Source organism: Solea senegalensis, linkage group LG2, assembly GCF_019176455.1.
Source record: "Solea senegalensis isolate Sse05_10M linkage group LG2, IFAPA_SoseM_1, whole genome shotgun sequence".
Classification (NCBI taxonomy): Eukaryota; Metazoa; Chordata; class Actinopteri; order Pleuronectiformes; family Soleidae; genus Solea; species Solea senegalensis.
In genome coordinates, this window is record NC_058022.1 from 1,453,475 (window position 1) to 1,473,070 (window position 19,596).

A 19,596-nucleotide genomic window follows, 5' to 3' on the forward strand; every position below is an offset into this window, starting at 1 on the left:
AATCATTTTTGGTTTGTGGACAAAACAAGACATTTGAGAAGATAATTTTACTACATTTTATGGACCAAACAATGAATGGAGAAAATAAGCAACAACCGTTAGTTGCTGCTTCAGATGATTAAAAGACGTTCAGTTGCTCCTCATTCTTCACTAATGGAAAACAGTTTGTGTAAATCGGGCGATTTGAAATGTATTGAGATGTCACGCACTGAACCTTTAAATATAGTAACAAAGTGTGACTTTTTAAAGTCTGTGTTGCATCAGTGAGTAAAGGTGAGCAGTGGGTTCAACGTCAAACTCTAACTGCTTCAGTGTTACAAGAGAAATGGCCTGCGAGCTTTCCCAGGCCTCTACTGCCCCCTGTTGGCCACAGACGGAAATCAGCCTCAGCTTTCACTCCTGTGTTGATACGGTGATGCTCAACATGTCACACGTATCTCGTAACTAACAAACCTGTGGTGCCTGTTGTCTTCAGAGGCCGCCCTCCCAGGACCAGAGAGACACACGGTTTATGTGAGCGCTGTGGTGTCAGTGAGGGACAACAAGAGCCTGTGAGTGTCCCTGCATTACAGAGCACACACACACACACACAACAACAGCAGCACAACACACACACACAAGCAGCTAGAGTTACAGCCACTGACCGCCACAACCTGTTATTCAAGTTTCTCTGTTATAAACACGCTGCGGCCTTCGCCGTCTTTCATCTCAGCCTCGTCCCACTCTGATTGTTGTGGAGGGAGAGAGACGCTCATGAGAGACACTCCTGACCCCGGCAACACACACACACACACACACACACACACAGAGTTATTCCTCTGTGAGCACTTTTACAAACACGTAAACATGGTCAACACAAATATAAGCAAAGGGCAGAAACTGAGGATTCACTTTACAAAGTCAGCACATCCAAAAACATCACTGTTTTTTTATTTGACTTCACAAAAACAAAGTGTGGTTTTCTCGTCTGTGAGAATTTCCTGGAAAAATAAGTGGAAGCTGCAAAAAGCGATTATTTTCATTATCGATTAATCGGCCAATTCAGTCGTCGTTTGGTCCATAAAATGTGGGAAAATGTTTAAAAAACCTAAAAATAACGATGTTCTCCAGAGTCGTCTTTTTTTCCCAATAAAAATGATTCAGTTTTAACGATTTCTTTTGTTCTGTGGAGCAAAGAAAGGAAATATTCACATTTAAGAGGCTGAAGTATTAAATAGCTTGAGTTCATCATTTAAAAACACTCTCAAACTGATTAATTCATGATCAAAACACTTGTAAATTTATTTACTAATGGACTATTAATTAAGCAATTTACCTTTAATCTTCTTCTGAAACAATATGAAAACTAATGTACAATATTATATATAAATGAATAATGTTCCACTAATGTTTTTTTTTTGCAATTCAGATTTTATGATGAGATTATGACTAAAACCAGAGATACTGTATGAAGACATCAAATATTTTCTATATTGAAAATAACTCAATATTTGAATACATTTCCTCAACATAATCTTATTCATTTAGCACTTAAAACATAAAACTTGTCTTGAGTTGAAAATACTGTAAAATGTTCCTTAACAGCAAAACATGTGCGCGAGTCAAACATTTAGGAAAATCATTATTTTGAGGAGTAGGAAACAGATTTTTGCCTCGACTGATCAGGAAAATAATCCACAGATTAAATTGACAACAAAAATAATCTACCGAGGATATTTCTGTTTAACGTGGCTCGTTCTCTGCGTGTTTTTCCACAGTTCTGGCTGCGTAAACGTCTCCTGTGGTCACCGGGGGCTCAGAGTGCGAGCGTTTACTCGCCGCTGCCTGTTGTTTCTTGTGGCGCTCAGGTCTTATCAGAGGAGGCTATCTGAGGAGGAGGAGGAGGAGGGGATGGAAGGTATGACACACAGGCTGGTCTGAAGCCCAGACACACAGCTCCTGTTACCACAGAGAGAGAGGAGGAGGGAGGAGGAGGAGGAGGAGGAGAACAGCGGTGGATCATCTCCTCATCCATTCCTCCCGTGTTTCTTTTCGTTGGTTTGTGGCTGACACTGAACGCGCCGGCTTGTATGCATCGTATGTGGATGTAAATACATACACATGATGCATGTCTGTGTCTCACCATCATATTTTCTCATTTGATTGATATATTACAGCCTCTGGGTGTCACACAAGAACGCGCGTCCCCCCTCCCGTCCCTGTCCCCCCCTCCCGTCCCACACTGTTTGGTCTTGTCTGCGTGTCTCTCCGTTTACAAATTGCTCAAAATGCTGCAACAATCTGTGTTTGAAGTCAAAGCCACATTAAGAGCAGAGAACTGTGAGAAAACCATCAAAGGGAGAGAAGGATGTGTTTGAAATTGACAACTTTTCAAATGTGAAGAAAAAAAAAAAGGGACAACAAGAGAGTGAGAGAGGAGAGGAGAGACGGAGGTGGAGGAGAGAGAGAGAGAGAGAGAGGGAGACGTGGAGTCAGAGCAAGGCGGTGACATGTGTTATTTATTTCCCTCGTGTAAACAGTGAGAGAAGGCAGACATAATCAATAGGAAACTCCAGATTGTAAATAGACGGCTCTAATAGCCTAAACACTGGACGCTATAGTTACACACACATGCAGAGACGATGAAGGGGGGACGAACTGGAGGAGGGAGGAGAAAGAGAGGGTGGGGGGAGAGAGAGAGAGAGAGGGGCCGGCTGGGAGGGCAGCCCTTATTTACCAATAAAGAGCGCTGATGAGAAGATAAACACACAGGAGACAGACTGGGCCCGAGGAGGGAGGGAGGGAGGGAGGGAGGGAGGGAAGGATTTGAACTTTGTATCGTTCACTTTGTTCCAGCTACAAATGAGCTCCAGCGAAAACACAGAAAGAAGGTGTGAAGGAGCCACTTTAGACCAGATTATAGAGATTATTTAAGAGATGCACAATATTCACACATATATTCATTTAGTCTGAAATGTATTAACTTAATATTTTCATACTGAAACGATATCTGATTATATTTTAAAGTCAATATCGACCAAACTTCCAACGTCCAGGTTGTTGCTCGTGCAGTCGATCATTTAGCACTATTCTGCCATTTTTTTGCATATATTGTTGAGTTTATCGTTTATTGCAGATTATCAATTATTATTGAAGTCTTTCTAATGAAAATAAGAACACCAAAAAGAATGGAAAACAGCAGAAATAAGACTGTGTCTGTGTTAGTGCGCAATACACTAAGGATACAGTTTACACAGTTAGTCCAGGGTGGAAGGTACAGAGTCAAGTTAAAGTGTTAACTAAATCAATTTAGATTCTCAGTTATTCTGTTAACCATTTAAAGGTTTTAAACCTCATTCTTCTGTAGTAGAGGTCGACTAACAAACAACCAATGCTGGTCTGTAGAAAACAGAGCAGTCAATGATCGATGAGTGAAGTCACTTTTTCTCCCCTTCATCTGATACAATGTAGCAGTTAAATAACAAATAAACTAGCTCAACTTAAATTAACTTTTTTTCTTATCTTCCATATATATTATATTCTATAAACTGTAGAAAACTAAATATTAAAACGCGCAAAATACAAACGATAGGGGTAGGTATATTCTAAACCCAGGCGCATGAGAGCTAGTAAAAGTAATGCAGGTTACATGACATAAATGAGCTAAATGAGATGCATTCAAAGACCCTCGTAAATTTCATCTTCTGCAGGAATACACACTCACAAAGTAAAATATCGTAGACCTAAGCAGGTGGATATTTGATAAGGCAATTAGAATTATAAAAAAAAAAAGGGGACACCACACATTTATAATATTTAAATGATGAGAAATCTCTGCCAAAATCATCAGTGATTTTGGGAGGAAGTAGAAAACCAAGGATGAAGTTACAGTTAAGAAGACGGGATCAATATAAATATATCCAGAACTGTGCCTTGAAGATATGTTGGATTTCAAGTTGTGCTCCATTATGTGGCTGTAAAACGCAACGTGACTTTGGAAAAATGACAATATTTGTGCTCAGAAATCATTTGAAATCCGAGTAATTCTCCCGTGAATGCATCCCGATGTCGCAGACAACACGACTTATTTTGTTTGCCACTCGAAACGTCTGGAGACGCCGTCGTAAACACGCATTTGGATGTGATTACATTTCATTTTTAATTACCACTTGTCTGAGACTGGTGCGTTCAGACATAACGAGCAGAGTGAAGCGCGACTGGTTCTACTCAGAAAAACCCCCAAATTACTGCTAATTTGACGACATGATTAGAGAGCAAAACTTCCCGTAAACACCGAGCGTTGACCCATTAATCGTTTCACAACAACAACTTCAAAAAGGAGCGAGAAAACAACTTTATATCGGGGTGTTTTTCTTCACAGGTCTGTGTGATGTGAGAACATGAGCGCCGTGTTTGGAGGATTCTCTCTAACTTTGGATAAATATTTGAACGATACTTGTGCGAGAGAGAAGCTGCTCTCCACTAAAATTGTATCAGTGTTTTTTGGGTTTTTTTCAGGATGTGGCTTCTCTGGATCCACGTGCACGCGTGTGGTTTGCGCTCGCTCGCGCGGTGTCAGAAGTCATCAGGGTGAGGCTGAACGGCGACCTCATGACCCCCATCAGAGATCAGAAGTGAAGCACTTAGCGGTCGCTGCTCAGGGCTCCCCTCCCTCCTCGGCCTCCCCTCCCCTCAATGATCCACGCAGACAGGCTTCTCTGATTCCACCGCTGCTGCTAATAAAGGCAGCAGGAGGCTAATTCAAGTCAACAGCTGAAGGAGAGTCTCGGGGAGGAGAGGAGAAGTTAAAGGGGAGGGCTGTCACTCAGCTCCACGAGCAACACGACCCCCTCCTTCAACAAGTCGTGTTGCGCCGGAGCCAAAACAGGAAATCCAGTCCAACGGCGCAAATGTGAAATAGACGTCATACAAATGAAATTGCATATCAATTTCTGCTTTAAAAGCCATTTAATCAGCCGAGTATCCACCGGGAACACGATCTTACGTAACGTAATCCAATTAGAATCACATAATCCAGAGGTAATCGGGCTGTTGTTCTTGTCCTTAGACCAAAATTAATCAGTTTTCAATGATTTATTTGTTATATGGAGCAAAGAAAACCAGAAAATATCCACATTTAGCTCTGTTTAATTATTGAAAAACACACTCTGATTTAGTAATCAATTATTAAGTAACTAACTGTTACTAGAGGCATTGACGCAGTAGAAGTAGAATTTATACAAAAACTGTGGGGGGGTTTTCTAGTGAAAATAGTCAACAATTCATCAACTAATGATCAATTTGATCAGTTTAATTAAAGTGAGTTTTCAGATTTCAGCTTATTAAATGTGAATATATTTTAAGGTGATTGTATATTATATTACATAAGATTGTGCTCCCTGTGGATACCCGGTAATTAAATGGCTTTAAAATAAGAAATTGATAAACATTTCTTTAGTATGATTTAATGAAATGGAGATAATTCTTCATGTGACAACGACGTCTATTTCACGTTTGATTAAAACATTCCTTTTTTTGGACAAAAAAGATTCGAGTCATCATTTTGACATTTTAGAAACGCTGATCAACAATTTCTGACCATTTATGTACCATAGCTAACAAATAAATCAAGAAAATCGCAACATTAACAGCTGTGGGAAATATAATCAATATTATATCTACATGTGGTGTCATGAGATAAGATCTAATCTTAGATTTAGATTAAGTATCTGTGATGATGATTTTCCTGGTTTTAAAGGCTAATCATCATATTTATTATAGTCAAATGCAGCCTAATTATTTGTGTTATAGCAGAATTTTATCGTATTTATAGTCAGTGAGATTGTTTGTAACACACGTAAATATCCTTCACTTAAAGAAATAAAGCAGGTGTTATCTGAAATGAATGGAAATTATAAGTGAATATTTTAAGATCATCTCATACAGATCATAAACAGTAGATTATATTTTATTTTATTTAATGAGCCCAGAGAAACAACCTGTGTGCAGTTTTATATCCACATATATCTCTTGTAGGGCTGATAATCTGTAACTAAATGTATCGCCAACTCATTTTATAATCGATTAATGGTTAAGCTTCTTAAAGGTGAACAATTCCTGGTTTCTTTGCTTCATATATAACAAAGAAATCATGAAAACTAAATAATTTCCTCGTGAGGTAAATGCAGAAAAAAACTGTTAAAAAAATACTAATTTATAATAAATAAAAGTCAAAATATAAAATAAAACTTGTGCAATTAATAATGTACCTTTGTTTCAATCTTAGGATTAAAGGTTTTTTACGTGCAGAAATTTTTGCTGTGAATATAGAAGCTGCTAAAAATGAGTCATTCATATATACAAAACAACATATAAGTGTATATCTTCTATTATAAGCTTTTCACCAGAAGAAAAACCCAACCAAAGTCTAGTGCTGCAATGATTGACTACTTAATCAATTAATAAATTAGATTTGCAAGTATCAGTTTGAGTGTGTTTTCAAATAATAAAGCAAAGCTATCTGGTATTTAATCTTATTAAATGTGAATATTTTCTGGTTTCTTTTTCTCCATAAAACAAAGAAATCATTCAAGCTGAATCATTTCGGTTTGCGGACAAAAACACGACATTTGAGAATGTCATCATTTCCAGGTTTTCCAGCTTTTCTGACATTTCACAGACCCAGTGATTACTTAATTATTCGACAGATTAATTGAGGATGAAAATAATCTCCCGTTATATTATTAGTGAGTCGGTGACCGATTGATTTCTGTCCAGCTGTGAATTGAGCGACACGTCAGCACCAGACGAGCTGGGCAGGACACACCCACTGACACTGATACTCAGTGTGGAATGTGGGTTTTTATGCGCTTATAAATGCACCCACTATGCACTCCCATTCATTCCGGCATGCAAACACACACCTTGGTATCTGTGACCACTAATTGTGTCTGGCCGGTGGCGTCCCAGCAGCCGGGGTCATGAGTGCCGCGGTGCAGGAACAGGGTAGCCATTGCGGTGTGGCCTGTAAAACATAGCTTATCCTGAGGCCTGTTATTACTCTGAGAAACTATCATCCTTTTCTCCTCAGAACCGTCCCCGCTCGGGCCGTTTTAATGAAGCCCCGCATTCCAGCGCATGCAGAGGGAACCCAGCAGCAGCGTGGGAGCCGCTGCTGCTGGTTCCCTCTGCTGCAGCAATTAATGCTTCCACAGACGACGACGACGACGACAACAACAACAACAACGCTCTGGGAAACAGACGGATCCTCACTCCAGTGCAGCTCAGGCCCAACCCGAGCCAGCCTGAGAGAACACTGACCCCTAAACAGACGATAAAACTTACCAACCAGGGCTGCAACTAGGGGTTAGAATCACCAGAGACTGCACAATAAGACGTTATCATGATATCACGGTACAATATTATCACGATATTCAAGTCACAGAACAATAATATCACGATATTCAAGTCACAGAACAATAATATCACGATATTCAAGTCACGGTACGATATTGTCCCAATGTTCAAGTCACGATATTCAAGTCACAGTTCGATGTTATCACGATATTTAAGTCACATTTTTTTAAGTCATGACCCGATATCGCGATATTTAAGTCACAATACCATATGATCACGATATTTCACTCACAATTTTTCAGTCATGATACGATATAACGATATTTAAGTCACAATATTATCACGGTACGATATTATGATATTCAAGCCAGGATACGATATTACCACGATATTTAAGTCACAATACCATATGAAAACGATATTTTAGTCACAATGTTTAAGTCATGAAACGAATTCATGATCAAATTGTAAGACTCACACAAGTGTGGTTATAAAGAAATGTCTTTCAAAAAACAGCCACTTCATAAAGAGCCGAGGAGAAAGAAGCCTGTGATTCTTCATGATTACTTCAGTGATTATCTCTGAATACATTTGTCCAGCTGTCTTTGTCGCTTTAAACATTTTGAGGTTACATTCTGATGTAACAAAGACGAAACACGTCACTTTATCACAAAAGAACAAGACATGGAGCTAAAAAGTGTCACTGTGGGGGATCTGATCTGGACAAAGTGGCTCTGCAGGAGACTGGAGGCCGTGTGTGTGTGCGTGTGTTTTGATTTGCATGTTAACCACGAGAGAACAGAGAGGTAAGAGAGAAATACTTTCCTATGAATGCAAATTACATGTATTGCCTGTTGGAAACTTTGCTCTGGTGTTTTTAGACTGCAGTAATCTGAAAACATGAGAACAGAATAGATTGCCTTATTTGTCACAACAAAATTTGATCTGGGCAGATAATGAATCCAATGATTATTTTTCGATCGGTAAATCGGTCCAGAAAACGTAAGAAAGTGTTTAAAAATGTCAATCAGTGGTTCCCAAACCTCAATATAATGGTGTTCTCAAATGTCCTGCTTCGTCCACAAAACGAAAATTATCCCGTTTGAATGAGTTCTTTGTTTATGGAGCAAAGAAACTTGAAAATATTCACATTCAAGAAGCTGAAAAATCAGTTTCAATCATTTACAAATAACAAAAACTGAAATCGATTGTCAAAATAGCGATTAGGCGTGTCATGGAAACCCTAGATAATCTAAGACATGTTTTGTGATCAGGTGGAAAAGAACCAGAAAAACCTCCACACGCCACTTTTCAGATGTGTTGGTGTCAGGATTGCTCCTCAGGATGGACGGTTTAGCTCGTGTCCTCGAGGACTGCGTTCAAAATGTATCCAAGGACCAAGCTGCACGTACAGCGCCCTCTGCTGGCCCACACGGTAATCACTGCAGACTGTCAGGTGCACTTCTAGGCATCACAACTCAAATGGTTGGATAAAAAGGTGGCGACGGGTCGAGTGAATGAAGAGCGGCAGCTCTGACGGCTGCAGATCACTGCGGCTCACTTACAGTAAGTGCCGAGCGTCATCACGCCGACCGACCGCTTTATTATGAAACGCAGACCGCGTTGTTTGACAGCATTTGCATTTATGTGGACTTTAAACAAACAATAAAAATGTGCATTTCAGTTGCTCGCTGAACCGCGTCGATGCTCGCGAAAGCCTCTGGTTATCCTCACTGTACCTGACACACACACACACACACACACACACACACACACACACACACACACACACACAGTGTATGGCACTTCTATTGGGGCTCTTCACATTGTCCAGACGTCCCAGCGTCAGGCAGTGAAATGAATGGCTGTTTATATTAGACGGCTGGTTTAATGAATTAGACCCACAGCTTCTCTGTGTCAGCACCAGGCACATACACACCAGACCCTCTCCTCACCCGCTCCTCACCCCTTACACAACACTGAAGGGGGAGGAAGACACACACACAAAACACCCTGATTGCGTCCTTCGGGACGGGTGAGGCACAACACCCGACAGTAACCCTCTCAGGACTGGCTGCTTATTTACAGAGGGCATCTGGCAGCCCTCCCCCGTCCTCACCCATCACATCTCCCCCATGGTGCTCGCCGCGATGGGCTATGGTCTGCCTGTTTATACGTGCGTGGGATGGGGGGGGATTACTGAGCAACTCGCACATGTTTGAACAAATATGTATACAACATGAGGTTTGCCACCCAGCCGTGCGTTTATACAGGACTGCAGCGAGACACTCCTGTTTCTACTCACTCACCCACTGTGTGTGTGTGTGAGTGTGTGTGTGTGTGTGTGTGAGAGAGAGAGGGGGAGACAACAAAAAAGGACAGGGAGAGGTGGCTGTCATCTCACATCAGAAGAGCGACGACAGGAGCTTCAGACTCTGTGCCTCAGGACAGACATGGTCCAACAGACGGAGAGGAGGGGAGACAAGAGAGGAGAGGAGACGAGGAAATGTGACAACATCAGACAGAAGGGAAAGAATGAGGAAACAAGTGGCATGTAAAAGAAAGGGATGAAGACAGAATGGGATGAGGAAGGATGGAAGGAAGTGCAGAATGGGAAGGATGGAGAAATGAAAGAGTGATGGACAAGAGGGTAGAAGGAAGGAAAGAATGAAATGAACAGGAAACAAATGGGAAAGGAAAAAGGTGAGCAAAGGAAATGAGGAAATAAGTGAAGGAGAAAGGAGAATGAGGACAGAAGGTTGAGGAAAGAAGAAGGGGGGAAGAGATGAAAGGAAAGGAATGGATGAGGAAAGCAAATGATGAGGATAGAAGGGTCGAAGAAAGGACAGAGTGAGGAAAAGGGAACAGGGAAAGGAAAACAAAAAGAAGGAAAGGAATGGACGAGGAAGGAGGAAACAAAATTGTGGGGATAGAAGGGAAAGATAAAGTGTTGGAATGAGTCCATGACTAGTTTTTCTCCCAAATGACTCTTGAAAACTTAGTTTTAAAAAAAAAAAGTATATTACTGTATATATATATTATGACCATCAAAGTGTCTTCTTCACCCACATGATTCCAACTCTTCATAAACCAGTAATCGCTCATCTCGCCTCATTTTCTTTTGTTGCCTCGTCCCTCTCTCTCTCTCTAATTTACCCAGCATCCTGCAGTGCACAGGAGCCTCTCAAATTGCCTTTGTCCATTTGCGTAAGACGGCGCGGGGACGCTCTGTGCGTGTGTGTGTGTGTGTGTGTGTAGCAGCAGGGTGGTGGGTTGAGATTGCTGTAATCATGGAGTGCTACCTGTTCATTAAACACACAGTGGGAACTCTGCTCACAGCGTTTAGGAACCAATTAAAGCAGCACAGGCTATTAACATTAGCAACATTAGCCAGAGTCTGTGTGTGTGCGTGTGTGTGTGTCTCAGTGTGTCTGCGTGTGTCTGCGTGTGTGTGTGCGTGTGTGTGCGTGTGTCTGCGTCGGGAGGAGAGATAGCACTTCAATAACAGAGTGACAGACAGTGCAAGTTTCCATTCAAGTTTTAACTGAATTTTGGGTAAAGTGGGTAAAGAAAATCCACATTTTTTTACATTTTCATTCTCTGCTGTTAAGTTATGTTCAGACTTTTTGAGTCAGGATGCACAATATTGGACTTATTATTGTTATCGTTACCCAAATATATAAATATGCAGCGTACATTTTTCCCTGCGTCCATCAGCAGAGGTCATTTTGTCTCTTCTGCTGTGAAAGTATTTTTCATACTTGTGTCACAGCAGATGTACATATAAATTTTCTTTATTGTGTAAAATTAATCAACATAACAGCTGTAGAGGGCGTGAGCAGCTTATTCAGCCTAACACCACACGGAACAACAAATATACGACAAATTACACAGTAAAAGTGTCCAACGTGTCGTTGGAGATGAGGGGTGGAGTCACGGTGGGATTCCACTACCTTCATTCTCATCGCCACGTCGCTGATTTGGAACCAGCGTTTTGCCCACGGTAACGAGAAGCTAATCCCTGAGAGTGACGGTGAAATTTGACATCTTAAAGAAAGTTTAAAGTGACACTAAAAGTGTCCAATGAACACCAATTCTGATTAGAACCAAATACAAAACACAACTCTTTGATAAATTAAACTGACTAAGTCTTAACATAACCCTGATTTAAATAGTTAAATTGATTCTCTTTTAGTGTTATTTTAAATATCACACTTGAACAATGTGATGCATGTATGGAGCTAAAATAACTGTCATGATTATTTGAACATTTTCAATTACATCCAAATAAAATGTCATTAAATCTTACTCCCATGAGTCAACATTTAAGACTTCTGAAAGACTGTTTTGAAACCGATTTAGTTTAATATGTTAAAAGACTTTCAAGAATTTTTAAGGAGCCGCAAAAACACACTGTCAGCAAATACTGGGGGTTGGTTTGTAGAGATAAGCAGTAGGTGGTGCAAAAGATCAGGGCTTCACAGGAGAAGGAGAACAAGTGCCAGTGGAATTTATCTATCTAATTTTATCTATTACTGCAGTTACGGTAGTTACTTTGTAAGACAGTTTCCGTCACATGATTTACTTTGCACTTATTCTACTTACCTTTAATCAATACAATAACTTTCCCAGCTCCTTTAAGAGTAAAACAATTAAATGTGAAATTTCAAAACTTCTTCCATGTTTCCATTCAGTTCTTTTAAATGCTCAGATCTAAAACGAAGCAGTGTCAACTTGACTTACTGTTGACTGATGTGTCCACGCACAGTCAGTCAAGTGAGAAAATAAAGGTAACAAATGAGGAGGAGGAGGGATGATTGAGGAGGACAGAGGTGATGCAGAGAATGAAAATTAAACTTTAGCAACTTATGAATGGTGATTGTAACACAATGTCCGTGAAGATGGCGTTTGATTGCTCAGGTGTGTGCGTGCGTGCGTGCGTATGTGAGGGTGAGACAGAGTCTCGGGTCTTTAAAACTCACCGAGGTGCAACAGTGATTCTTGTGCCAAGTGTAATTATCCACGTGGGTTTGCTCTCCGACTCCACCGCACAATAGAGTATGATTTCACACTGAAGAGTCCTTGTTCCTCACACACGTCCACTTCACGACACTGATTTCTGGGAGTCACTTCGGTCGTCTACTGTGGAGTCAGAGCAAAAGTGGAGAAACGATGAACACACCGGAGGAAGACGAGGAAATAAACTCAGATCTCAGGTTCTCAGCTGAAGTATAAAGTCGCCCATCTTCATTCAGTATGTTAGCAACTAAAATATAAAAGTTTAAAGCATTTTAGCAACTAAAATATACGTTTTTCAGTACGTTGGCAGCTAAATTATAAAGTTTACCATCTTAATTCAGCATGTTAGCCACTAAAATACAAAGTTTTCTCAACTAATCAATTAGATCTTGATCTTAAAAAGACCTTGATTAAAATTCTTAGTAATTTTTAATTTAATGAAGTTATTTTCACATTATAAGTGTCAACTTTACACTGTCAAGTCAAGAGGTTTCAGCGTTTCCCAAATCCCGAAATGATGTTCTCAAATGTCTTGTTTTGTCCACAAACCTTAAATGATTTCTTTCTTACATGGAGCCAAGAAAGCAGAAAATATTCACATTTAAGAAGCTTAAAAATCTGAAAACAGTTACAGATACAGGATCAATGAGAATTAACAGTATTTCAGTGATTACAAACCATTTTCTGATTACCCAGTCTGTCCTCATCGATAAAGACAACTGTGGCAAATAAAACCAGCTCATATTAATTTCTGAAAAAGGCTGAAATCTTATTTCTTTCAAATAAACTTTTCCATCAAAGCCTCGCTCTCGCTCTGCAGAGTGCTGCATTTAATAAGCATGCAACGACGATGGACCAGATAAATGTACCGAGTGTAATTGTTCACCAGCAGAGGTAGAGACATGCGGCGCCATTGTCCGTCTGCCTTTTGTAGTTAGTTAAAAGACGGATAAATAAGATTCAATTTAGAGACTTTTAAGAGATGATTTTTTCCCCCCCCCCGCCTTAATCACTGTGAAATTACCGCTGAGTGAGGACTGTCATTAACACAGAAGAGGCACTTGCTTTCTTGGATGCTGGATACGAGCGTGAAGCACTAATAGCACAGTGCCTCGGTGGCACTAACAGTTTTAACAGGCCCTGTATTATCCCGCTGTGCCGCCGAGTCACGTCCACAGCTCCCACTCACAGAGGACATGTTGCTATGGTCTATTTGGGAGTTTTGTCGCAAGCGGTTTACTGTGATGAAAAAACAAAAAAAACAACACTGAGGTATTGGGAGATAGTTACATCTCGTCATGAAGTCATTTAAAAATAATGCTGTTTTTCTTTGCTTTCACTTCACAGTATGATGACCAGCTTTGGCCTTCAGTCCACATGGAAACAAAGTTTTACGTCACTAGAAAATGCAGACTTTTGAAAACTCTTGGGTTCACGGCTGACATGTGGATGAGTTTTTGCCCTGAAAAAGGTGCCATTCTGCCAATTCTCTGGGTCACGATTCAATTAGGGCTGCAGTAAATATTCAATTCAATGATTATTATTACTGCAACTAACAATCATTTCCATAAAGGATTATTCTGACCAAATGATTCAGTTTCAAAGATGTCCTTGTTATATGGAGCAGAGAAAGTGAAAAATTAGAGAAACTTGATTTAATCATTGAAAATGCTCAAACCCATTAATCGATAATCAAAATAATTGACAATTAAATTAGAAATTATTTTATCGAATCATCGTTGCAGCCCCACTTGTGAGGGTTTGTTTTTTTTATTATTTAAAAGTAGTGTTCTTTTTCAATTCATTTTAAGTCACTGTAAATGGAGATTTTTAAATACTCTGGTTTTCGTCTTGTGATGTATGACGGCGCGATGGAAAAGGCCCTGTTTTACGTAGAGGTGAGAACCTCTCAGAAAATCACCAGTGTCGCCGGATTGAAAACGATTCAGTACATAGAACTGCTAATCTGAGGGGCTTATTACTCTGTTGTTGTTCTGTCGTCATGAAATCTGAGCCTGCTTGCAAGATTTGGTATAAAAGCAAACCAAATCTTGCAATGTTGGGGGGGAAAGCAACATAAACACAAGCTAAACTTGCACAAATATCCGTGAACCATAAGGTGGTTCAAGTTTAATCGTAAAAATTAAGCCTTTGTTTTTGGCTATGCTGTAACAAAAACAGGATTTTTTTTTTTCAATTTAAAAGGCTATGCCAATCAAAACTGAACGTTTGATTAATCTGCTATGATGTGACGTATGTCAATTATATTATTAGGTATTATGAGATATTTTATGTCATCCACGTGGGTTTGTAAGTTATTTTACAGAAATGTTTTTCAGAGTTAGCCAGCTACGTGTGGACCAGGCTGTAGAGGCCCAGGTTCAGATGTGGGGCCTGGACGTCCCTCAGGGTGGCTGCTTGTGGCCCCGGGCTAAGAGGGCCCTGCCAGGAGGCATGAAGTGACATGGCCAACAACCTCCAGATGTTGGGCTGCATTAGGGCCTGACAGCCTGTCATGTCACCGCCTACACTACCACACAGTTCCATCACCTCCCATCTGCTGCCCGACACCTCCTGAGGGAGGTGGTGGTGGAGCGCTGCTGGTGGAGCGGAGGGCGACAGATACACGACACTTGGCTGCACAAGAGCTGATTATTTACTCAAGTACGTTCCACTCTCAGCTCTAGAAGGACTCGTTTTTTTTGCAGAATGACCTAGTTCTGATTCAGGGCCGAACAATTAAAATAAAAATCTCCATTGGAAACGACGCAATTTGGCAAACGGAAAAAGGCTGAACTGAATTAGAAACCATCTGTGATTGTTCCGTACGCTACGAAAATACTGGAAATCTCATCCCCTTGCATTAGAGTGGTTATGATTTACATTGTGTCATGTATTAATGCTCCATCCTGTCGTACATCAGTTACTCAGTGAATATTGAGTAGAGCTACAACAACAAATCGATTATCAATCATTAATCAACCATTTGTCAGATACTTAAATGTGAATGTGTTCCGGTTTTTTTGCTCCATGTAACAAAGAAATAATTAAAATTGAATTATTTTGAGAAACATCATCACGCCGAGATTCTGGACATTTTATGGACCAAATAACTGACTTTAAAAAATAAACTAAGATCTTATTGTGTCCAAAAAATAAATTAATAAAATCACAATTAAAACCCCAAATAAATCAGCTCTAGTTCTGAAGCCTCTACAATAAAGTTTTTGATTATTACTGATCATATTAGTTAAGATTTTATTTAAGTAAAACTATGTTAAAAGTATTTAATTTCCTATTACATCATTTTCTATATCAAATAAATGTAGTGAATGAGAGAGTAAATGTCTGTGAGGGAGGGACACTGAAATGACATTTGTAATTTGAGTAAAAGTAAAATGCTACTGATAACAAAAATAGCTTCATGCATCACACATTCACCAAAATATTGTAAAATTCATATTTTAAAAACAAGCCAACATTAGCTTGGACTCTGGAAACTGAGAAACAGCTTTTGCTCACATATTTTGACGTCTCTCAGTAAAACACTTTACCTAAACTACAGAAACTACATTTACAATATTGTTTCTGGAAGTACTTAATTTAATGGTGCCATAGAATTATTCAGCCACATAAGAAATATTAAGTTATTACCAAAAACAAAGAAAACACTTGGCTGATCAACAGCGTGAAATGATCTTAACCCTTGTTGAGAAAGATTAGCTTGATGTTTGGCGCCACCTGCTGGTACAAATGCTGACCAGCCCCTGAATGTTATTTATTATTCATGTTTCAATCACTGGATTATGTGTGAATCTATCACCCTGGTGCATGTTGGGTAGACTTCAAACCCATCAACAACACAGTTTTTACCCTTATCCTGTTTGCCTTTAATCTAAAAGCACATTTTTTATTTTTAGGTTAGTTAATAAAATATGTTCTGCCTTTTCAGCTTCTTAAATGTGAATAAAGCAAAGAAAACAGAAAATATGCACATTTAAGAAGCTGAATATCAAAATAGTTAATAGACAAAATAGTTATTCGATTAATCATTGCAGCCCTATAAAAACAGAGCTTACAAAGTGAGTCATCACTGATAATCAGCTCTACTTTCAAAAGCACAGGTGTTACTGATCACACATAAATGGCTGCCGTGTTAATTTATGGCCAATTTGGGACATAAATGAGAAAAACGGGATTATTTAATCCTGTTAACCACATGCTGATATTTGTCAGTTAAACCACGTTGAGTGAACTGAGGAAAACTGAACACTGCACTATATTTTAGACCACAACAACACAGAAATTAAACAGATATGACAGGAGACGTCATTTACTGAATAAACCAAAGCAGCTTGTTGTTCGTGGCCAACTCTACAGTGCTAATGGTTTAACCCAATGTCCCTACACAAGTCAGTCTGTAAAACACTGTGAATATTTACATTCGTTTCCCCACAGTTAAATATTTCTACTAACCTGCAGTTTAAACATGGAGGGTCCTCCATCCAGTTCAGTTGTACTTCGTCTCCTTCTCCAGAATGGTACAGTCCAATTAAAAATCCACCACTTTCTTCTTTTAATCCCAATAATCTTGACTAGATGCTGTTGTTGAACTTCAGTTAATTTCTCTCTCCACGTCACCAGAATCCACGTCTCCGCCATTTCGATTCCCCTGGTTTCCCGCTCGACAAAGTACCCGGATGAACTCAAAAACTACGTCTTTAATGCCAAATTATTCGAAAATAACATGTTGTAGTGCTTATTCTCGTCTACTGGTACTTTGGTTGTCAACGTTTACAGACAATAATGCAAGGACATGTTGTAATTAACGTTAAAACGGTCGTTTCTTTGGCAGTTAATCAGCTCGAGGGCCTGTTGTTACTCTGCCAAAGATCGTCAGCGAGGCACAGGAGACGTCACTCTGTGACAATCAGCACACGACAGCGACACCTGTGCACATCCTGCCGTGACAGGATATGAACAGGTGTTCTGATACATGTATTTTTCACAATAAAAGTTACTTTCCCTTCAGTAAAACTACAGTTATTATAATTTTGTAGTGAAATTATTATTATAAATTATTGAATTAACACCAAAATATGTTTAAAAAAATTCTGATAAATTATATGTATATGTGCCAAAATTGTTAAAGAACGTAAATTATCATAAACAAAGGTCGTTTGATAAGCTTTAAAGGAATAAAAGAACACTTAAAAATTAAAGGTTTAAAGAAAGAATGCATTTACAACAAAAATATTTAAATGACTACAAATAAATTAAATTTAAATCAAATTAAAATGTTTATTATTAGTAGTAATGTTGTTGTTGTCATACATTACATAATTTATATATAGCAAATATATGTTCAGTGTAACAGTATATATACATATATAATAGAGACTAAAAAAGGAGGCAACCAGAGGCTTTGGTCAGGAAACTTTATTTAGTCTGGTATACATTTTCTTTGTTATACTTTTAAGACTGATTACTTGTAAGATAGAAAACACAGTAGCTTTTCAAAATAAAAGCAAGGTCCATTTAATTATTCATTATATTTATGTTTTTTTTTATTTAAAACACACTTCAATAAATATTTTCTTATTCTGTTTTTTTTCTTAACTATTTTACAAAAAAACAACGTTCAGTGACTGTCAGAAAAACAGTGAAGAGAAAAAAACAAACCAAAAAAAAAGGTCAGCGGTGTAAACACAAGCCAACACAGACACTGTAAAACACAACCTAAAATACCATCACACTCACTTTTCCAAGGTACGACTTTGTCCACGTCACTGATGGCAAATATAAACAACTCTCCGGTTACTTATTAAAAATGAATGTTTAATTCACTATTTTGATCACTGGTCTGCGGAAAAACAGGTATAGCGCCACACACTGACGAGCACAGAGAACTACAGAGCACGGAGGTAAAACGCTGCAAAATTAACAGTGTTGATCAGGTGTTTGAGGAAAGTGCAGAGATGTGTGAAGCAGAGTGTGATACAAGTGTAATGCAGAGATTTGTAAACTTGAAAAGGAATTTTCTGTCATTTAAAGGATCATAATAGTGTTTCTACAACTCCCTCGTCATCTGCCACTCTGAATATCAAGCTTAAGTTTCTTCTTTGTCAAAGTCACATGATTATTTTATGCTAATCCACCAGAAAACATGGAACATGTTACATTAGTACAGGCAGGAAAACCCAAATATGTCATGAGGGCTGCAACTAACAAGTATTTTAAAAACTGATTAACATGCCAATTATTTTCTTGATTAATCAATTAGTTCTTTGGTCCATAAAATGTAAAACATGACATAATTAATCAGTTTGAACTCCTTCTTTGTTATCCGGATTAAAGAAACCAGAAATTGTTCACATTTAAGAAGTTTTAATTAACACTCAAACCAAATTATTGATTATCAAAATGGCTGAAAAACGTCATACTGTCATATTAACATTTTTAAAGAATTAAAGGGACAGTGCTCATGCACCAGACTCTTCTGCTAAATGTTGGAGATGAGGGTTAGGGTTTTTAACATTGATCTACAGTTGGACATTGTTGGCTTTGATTCTTGTGTCGGACGTCGCACTCGTGACTCTTCCAGTGACGACACTCTCTGACCAATCAGTGGCCGGCAGTCTAATGACATCACGTTTTAATTTCGGTTCAGCTCGCTTGGAACTTCGGATCTGGACACAACATGGCTGTTAAGTTTGCATTGACTTTATGCGGTAGGTGCAATGGCCGTGATTTTGACACGTGTCTATCGCCAACGTGAGTATCGCAAAGTCGCGTCCGCTGTGAACGCAGAATTACTCTACGCTATTATTCATGATTTCACTGAAGCACGTGATTTATACACGTGTGTAAAAAAAAGGTTTTTGTTCCGAAAACTCGCACTTATGAGACACAAAAACACAGTGAGAGACAGACAGTGTGGACGTATCAGATGCAGTGGGGGTTAAATACTGCAGACACACAGGACATTTTTGTTGCAAACTCGGCGGAAATAAAAAGCTGCCATGTTGTCCCGGTTGTTACGTGTCCAGACATCACTGATGAGTCGCTTCACCTGAACAGGAAATGACCTAATTAGTAAAACCTGAAACTCTCCTACCCTGGATGATCACCTACAAAGATAAAAACCCCTGTGACCTGCGTCTTTCATGTATGTACAGGTGAAGTCAATCCCATGGCCCGTTTGACCTTTGACCCGGTTGTTATTTCACCATGTCAGCGGCA